We start from the raw sequence: 7,518 nt of genomic DNA, 5'->3' as shown, positions 1-7,518 counted from the left end.
AAGGCATACTATTTTACATCAGGTAGATCTTTCAAGACTCTTCTAGAAGCTTTCACACAATGGAAATAACATATATATGAACGATTCCTATCCAAAAAGGATTGCCTAACGTTAGAGCTCGTGTTCGACCTATTTAGGGGCAGAATCAAGAAAAGTCATAAACTAGAAAGTTGTAGATATTTTCAAGACATTCCAAACAAGTATAATTGCAAATTTTTTGGACAAAAAAGTAAAACGTTATGACCATTTTACTAACCTGACCATACTAGCCCTTTCTAATTATAACACTTCCTTCTTTTCATTTTTTTCTTCTTTTTTTAAAACACATCAAATATGACATCACCATCCCACCTCATCCATGTTGGGCACCCAACTAAGTGGGCCACCCATGTGGGGCGCCCACTTATGTAGCCGACCCACATGGGTGGGTCCACTTGGAGCCCCACCTTGTGGGCTTTAGCCCAATGGGCCTTGTGACATGTATTTTGGATTTTTTTTAATGAAAATTCAATAAAATCCTTTAAATTCAAATTTCTTATTGATGAACCCAACCCATATGACATTTATGGTGCACCCTCGACAAATGGTCGAATTATCCCCTTTAGAAAAATAATTTTTCAGACCAAAATGCCCCTGTTTGATCATTACGCACCCAAAAGCGACTAAAATGACCTTAAATTGGATTGCCCCCAGAGGGGAAAGTTAAAAATAGAAAGTTTTCATGGTCAAACCTAAAAAATAGAAAGTTTTTAAGTTTACTTTTTTTGTGTGGGTGATATCAAACAGGATCCTTGGAATCCCCTAAAAATGCCCAAAATGCCATCGACACACGAAATTTCCAAATCAAGTGAAACCCCTGAGAAATTCTAAATTTAACAGGTTTTCTAAAATTCATGTAATTACTCAAGATTTCTCAGACACAACTCGGAGATCAAATGAGACACACTGGAAATGACCAAAATACCCCCGATGTGCAAAAATAGGCAAAAATGAGAGAAACCCTGAGAAACCCAAAAATAGCAGGTTTTCTTATTTGATTGGAAACTTAAATTTTCATCTTCCGAAGATTAATGGCACCCCGTAGAGACCTTTAGAATTGTGAATCAACTTCAAAATTCCTAAAATGAAGTGGAATTTACCCTAAAATGCAAGAATACCTAATGCAGATGACTGACACAAACCAAACAACCCTTTTGCTTTTTAAAGCATAGCAAAATGGGGGTGTCTACACCGGCATGTCAGTAGAGTACAAGAGCGTCGAAAATGGACGAGAAACGAAGAAGTTGTGCTTTTTCGAAGTTTTCACTACATTTCAGCGTTTGGACGTCCGTTCGGAAGTCCTAAGATATGCTTCGGATATCCTAAGGTCGCAGACTGGGTTTAAGAAATTCTACCGATCCCCCTTCGGAAGTCCTAAGATCGCGGAGTTGGTTTTTCCAGCAGAATTCTAAATTCAACCCAAAAACTTCAAAATGCCATAACTTTCTCGTTTTATCTCCGTTTCGCGCGTGGTTGGATCTGTCGGACTCGTATCGACGAGATGAATCCATTAAACCCAAGTTCACGCTCTGAATCGGTATACATAATTATCGAAAAATTATCTAAACTTGTACTTTATACCCTCGAAGGCAAAACTTCCAAAATTCAAAACGATCCGATACTAGATTTGTTAGGGATTCTGGAACAAAGCGAACCCTAAGGAATCGAAGGTTAATCCTTGAACATATCTTAAACAAAAATCAAAACCTTCACTTTTATCTTTTCGATATCACCTAATCCTTGTTTTAGGGTTTCTAAAAACATAAACCAAAGAAGAACATAGTTCTTACCTTGCTCTTCACTTCCTTTTTCCAAAACTTGTTCTCCTCTTTCTTTCTCACGGAAATCCTCTCTTGGGGCTGTAGAAAACAAGTTTAGAATTTGATTAAACTCCTAAAGATGTATTTATAGGCTTTATTTAAGAAGCCCTAACTAAGCTAAAACACTGGAGGACAAAAATGCCCTTCCTTAATAGGGGAAAACGAATTTTCGTTTGGGGGCTTTTCGGGTATTTACAATATACCATGAACTTAAATCAACCCAGAATTTATCCAAGCAAAATATATACCAAAACTACAAGCATACATATCTCTCTCCTTTTTGGGCTATCTCCCCATTTTGCTTCATTTCTCCATCTCTTGTTTTTTGTGTGAAGGAGGCACCCAAAACAGCTGTTTTGTCCACCACCATAGATGGAGAGAGGAAGAACTAGTCTCAATTCTAACAGTAGGGAATGATAATGGGTTGTGTAGTATTAGAAAAGGGCGCTGTGAAAGGGGTCCCCTGATGCATAAACAAAATCTTGCCATTATTGCCTCTGTCCACTTCTCAGAGGACAAAATTTGAAGCAGTGCTTCAGTGAAAGAGACTGTCCCCTTTTTCCATTGGTTTCCCACCCACAAACCAACAAACAGGCAAGTAAAGACACACAAACGTAAGAAAGGATACAGGAAATTGGAAATAAAATGAGCTCCCCACTTATCCTACCGCTTTTTTTTTTCTTGAGTGCTACACCATTATATCTAGTCTATTTTGAATTATCTTCATATTATTTTTGACTAGTCTTTGCTCCTCCTCCTCCCATCTCAGCTCTCTATCTGTATTTCTATCTGTATCTTCATCTCGTCTTAACCATTTATTGGTTGTGATATTTTTGTACAAGGAAAAAATATGGCAACACAATTTATTAAAAAAAAAATTCCATAGAATATTACGAGTTTGTGTTTTTTCAAATCTTTTTAGTTTTTTTTGCATTATACTTTGTTGAAATGTTAAAAAAGAAAAAAGGATATTTAAATTTTAGAACATGGGGAAACATTATAGAGAAATTCGAATGGTAAAAATATTTTAATTATGGTGTCATGAAAGTTTACCTTTTCTTCCATTTTTTTTTTAAAAAAAAATTTCGGTTCTTTTGGCCTTCCCATCAATGGAACTCTGTACTTTTCTATAATAAAGAAGGTATATTAAAGGGGGTATTATTATCCTTTAATATGGGCGGTGAGATTCTTTGCAATTGAAATTTAAAACAGTGTCACAAAAAGATTATCTCAAAAAAAAAAAATGTTTCATTTTTCAGAGATTTTATATGGTGTAAGGCCTTGCAACAATACGGTAGGGGTACTGCCCTTGATATTTGATCCAACAGCATCTCACTTTTTGAGGGACTGCTGTTGGATCAAATGTCAAGGGTGGTACATCCACCGTACATAGGCCTTATTGTTGTAAAGCCTTACATCATATAATTTCTCCATTTTTATAACTCATGTGAGATTGCAATGTAGACTGATTTCCTTGTACCAAGCACATAACAAAGGGCAACCTTATTATGCACAGCGGGCCACATCGGCCAACTTTTCAGCATATTTTTTCTTATTCATTTAAATCATCTAAGGTGGTTGTTATCTCATGCAGAAGTCAGTGGCTTTCCGCGAAATTGCCTACCAAATCCCATATGGCTACTGATATTGACACCACTATGTATTGATAATTGCACTAACTCATCTTATCTTTTATTATTTAACAGGTTGTTGCAATTCTAAAAAGCTCTCCAAAGCCAATTAAAAGGGAAAAGACAAGATGAGTTCCTGCAATTATCAAAACATGGTAGTGCCAATATCAATAGCCATCACATATATCTATATAGTACTATATAGCAGAAGAGAATTTCGAATTTTTTAGATTTTTCTCTCGATTTTTCTAGTGCATTCTCTCTCTTCCATCCCATATATATGACAATTGATACTGGCACTACCATTTTTTGATAATGACCCAAACTCACCTTGTCGTTTCGAACTTTTGGCATCCTAAGTTAGAAAAGAAACAACAAGGTGAGCTAGGCTCGATAATCAAAACTTAGTAGTGTCAATATCAGTTGCCATATATATAATGGGAATCGAATAATTGCATGCCGCGTGTCATGAAATAATTTTCCACTTTTTAAATTTGACCCAATGGAGAGACAAATAGCCTATGTGAAGGCGACATGTGTCATGCATCTAGTGTCACTCTCTTTCCCTAACTATCCCATGTATTATATTTTATACTTAAAAGGAACATGAACACCGCCCCAATTGGTGGAAGTAGTGGGATTAGTGGACCATGACACTCATAGAAAAGGAGGCAAAAAGGAGAAAACAATAAAAAAGAAATCCCATTTTTCCCCTTGTTCTTTACCTCTTGCCTTGGGACATACCTAAAATTGGGAAAGGTATCTCTTCCGGGTTTCTTTTTTCTTGTTCTTTGGCTCTTGCCTTGGGACAATACCTAAAACTGGAAAAGGTATCTCCTCTCCCAACCCTAAATTTTGTCTTTTCAACCGTAGACTATTGAGTGCTCCTTATCTTCACAAGCAAAAAAAGCAAAAAAACAAAAAAGAAAGAGAAGTTAAGAAAGAGAGAAAAAAAAGAGACCCAAAGGGAAGCAGGTTGTCCACTATAAACTACCATAAGAGGATGGAACCTACATAAGGCAATGACATTTGTGTCAACTCACATCATATGGATTCGCCACTGCTATTTCTATAAGCCCTAAAAGAGGCTCTATATTCCTCACCATTCCCCACACCTATATGGGTTTGATGGGTCTTTTGGCAATCACCCTTAAAAATGTCAGGTTACCCATGTGGCATCCACAAAGGGTGCCACATGTTCATTGAAAATAATTCTTATTAGAACGCCACGTGGACTAAAGACCCATGTGGCATCCCATCAAGTGAACGTAAAATTGCCACAGGGCATCATCATACCACAGATGCATTGGCCATGCGATATGTCATGGCCCACTAGACATCCATCAACAATGCCTTTGTCATTTGATACAATAGCATCTCGTGCTGGGCATCTAGGGTTGGCCATGATTCTGATATGATTGGGAGAGCCATTGGGGGTCACTTTTTAGGGTAATGGCTGTCACATTTTAGGATAAATGGCTATCACTTTAACAGCCAAGATTGATGATGCATGTTTCCCTAAAAGCAAACCGACCATAAAAATGCAATAGAAATCTTCTAACCTCAATGCCCATCGCTTATGCAAACCTTGGCCCACCACCCAATTCTCTCTTACATTTAAAAAATCAGTCTCCAAGGGATTGAAACTCATGTGAGATTGACGTGTTGACACTTAAAAGCGATAATCTATTTAAAGCTAAAGACAACTGTTCATCTTTTTTAATGGAAAATACTTTGATGATGGCTAAACAGGTCATTAAAAGGGGGATTGATACCCACTCGACTGCAAGTACTAGTGAAAGAGAAGCAAAGACAAAGATCACTACTTCGAGAACTCAAAGCTGAAGTGGTTGACTTTAGCTAAGTAGTGTTTTGACTAGTTAGATGTTTAGTGGGTTTTGCTAGGTAGATTAGTGAAGGGCTGTTTGTGCCGTCTTTCTTAATTGAAGCTCACCAAACCCATTTGATAGAGAAGATGAAAAGATTAGAATAAGAGTTCAAGAAGCCATGAACTCGTCTATGAACCACATTGTTTAAGCTTCTTTTAGCCTTTGATTCATTTTTTTTCTTGTTTCTTTCGGGAGGGATCTGCATTATTTAACCTTCTTTTAGCCTTTTATTCATTTTTTTTTTTGGGTGGGATCGGGGTGGCAGCAAGAAGGCTAGATCAAAAGCATGACCACCGCTCCACTTGGGTGATCGCAATTAGGGTTTTTATTTAATTAATAACCTATTATACATGTGTTTACATGACAGAAGAGGGCGGTGAATGTGGTGTGCTTTACCTAAAGGGAGTAATTTTTCAGTGGTAGAGTGATAGGGATGCACGAATCCACTCATGGCGCCATTAAATTACCGACATGTGAATGTCGGCAAATGGATCAGTGTTCAAAAGATGACTTTGAAGGTCATCAAGTATCTTCCAAGCAAGATGGAAATCATGATTAATTAATGAGAAACATGTACATATTCTCACTCATGAAAATCTTGAATCAGGCATAAGAATTCTTTTTCAAGGGAAATGCTGGGTTGGGAAAGAGTCCATCAAGTCAAAATTATCATAGTTGCAGATAAATCTTATTCCCGAAAAATATTTAATTAAAGGATGATGATCAGATGGGGCCCATCATGATCAATTCAACTGTCAACATGATGGGCTCCACCATGAACAATTCAGTGCCCGTAAACCAAATCTGATCAAACAACCCTCTACCCTATCAATCAAGATCCAAGAAATGTACAGTGAAAAAAAAAAAAAAAACGCATAACATTCTGCATCCAAAAGCTTAAACAATCAATGGTTGGATTGTGATCCGATCAGATTGATCTTTTGGTTATGGGGAATGTTAAGAAGGGACCCACCATGTATATGGTCAGGGTAAGTCAAAAGCTGGACCCCATGTGTACAGCAGGAGGTAAGCTCCACCTGATCTTTCTTATTTAAGACTTGGTAAAGAATTCAGCTCAAAAGTCATTATCTATCCAAAAAAAATTTGTGACTCAAGGGAGGCTCTAATATGGGGCCTAAAAGTGGTACGTGAAGGCGATTCAACCAACGTAATATCTTGAGCAGCCAACAAGTCAAAAGGCCCATGGAAACTTGCTTCCATCACTGCTGAAATTAGAGATCTAGTTATGATGGTTAATCCTCAAATTCAGCACGAGGAGATCGGCAAATGAAAGCACGTATAAGTTGGCAAAAGAGGCGGCCAACAAGTCGGGAGTACAGGTAACGGTAAATGGAATGGAAAACGGGAGATCATCATGAATCTTGGCATACGATTTTTCATATTAGTTACATGTCAAAGCATTCTTGGTGATCTTCTGTGGTTGTAATTCAAAATCTTTCGCTTGTTTTGTTGCATTTAGCTGATATTTGGGCAGGGAGGTTTGTAGTTCAGGCAGAATGTGTAAATGTAAGGGATTGGCATTGCAATTGCATGGTGAGATGACTCGGCCCCATGGATGTAATTATGAGGTTGCTCGTTAATAAAAAATTTGTACCTATAAAAAAAATCCAAAAAAAAAAGAGAACAAACTTACCTATCAAAAGAATGGGCAAAATGAGTTTTTTATGGTTTTTCTGGATATTTTTGTGATGTTTCTGCATATGACTGGAGCATCCATTACCAAGAAAAGACATTCAGAGACATGGCTTGCACCATATGGGACACACAAGGAAATGCAGATGATATTGGGAAACTTATGTAAAACAGTGGAAAAAGTACATTTCTTGTTCGACATCTCCCTGCAGCTTTGCAGAATTGGATCCACCATAATGCCGTTTTGATATGAACAGCATCGATCAGTTGAGGAAGGTGGCTGCCACTCTTTGTCCTCATTTTCGTGGTGGAAAGACCTTTTAAACCTATATAAACAATGGAGTCTGAGTCAGTCAGATTGAAATGGATGAAAAGTTTCCATATCTATGATGCAAGTAATGCCCCTCACACTTTGTGGGCCGAAGCTGTCAACACAGTAGTTCATAATATCAATTGACTCTCAGTATCAATGCGCATAAAGTGTCA

The 7,518-nt window shown here is 37.5% G+C and overlaps 1 protein-coding gene across 2 annotated transcripts in view; it reads right to left on the bottom strand.

Moving 5' to 3' along the window:
* Positions 1-7,045: 7,045 nt before the first annotated feature.
* Positions 7,046-7,518, bottom strand: part of LOC143849977 (lariat debranching enzyme-like) — a 111,097-nt gene continuing 110,624 nt past the window's right edge. For both annotated transcript variants that reach the window (XM_077359301.1, XM_077359302.1), the window contains exon 12: positions 7,046-7,358. The gene's annotated coding sequence lies outside the window, so the exon portion shown is untranslated. The remainder of the gene's footprint in view (positions 7,359-7,518) is intronic.

Source organism: Tasmannia lanceolata, unplaced genomic scaffold (assembly GCF_043159265.1).
Source record: "Tasmannia lanceolata isolate RefF3 unplaced genomic scaffold, GAP_Taslan_0.1 ptg000018l, whole genome shotgun sequence".
Lineage (NCBI taxonomy): Eukaryota > Viridiplantae > Streptophyta > Magnoliopsida > Canellales > Winteraceae > Tasmannia > Tasmannia lanceolata.
Note: the sequence above shows the minus strand (reverse complement) of the source record. Positions and strands in the feature narration are given on the sequence as shown.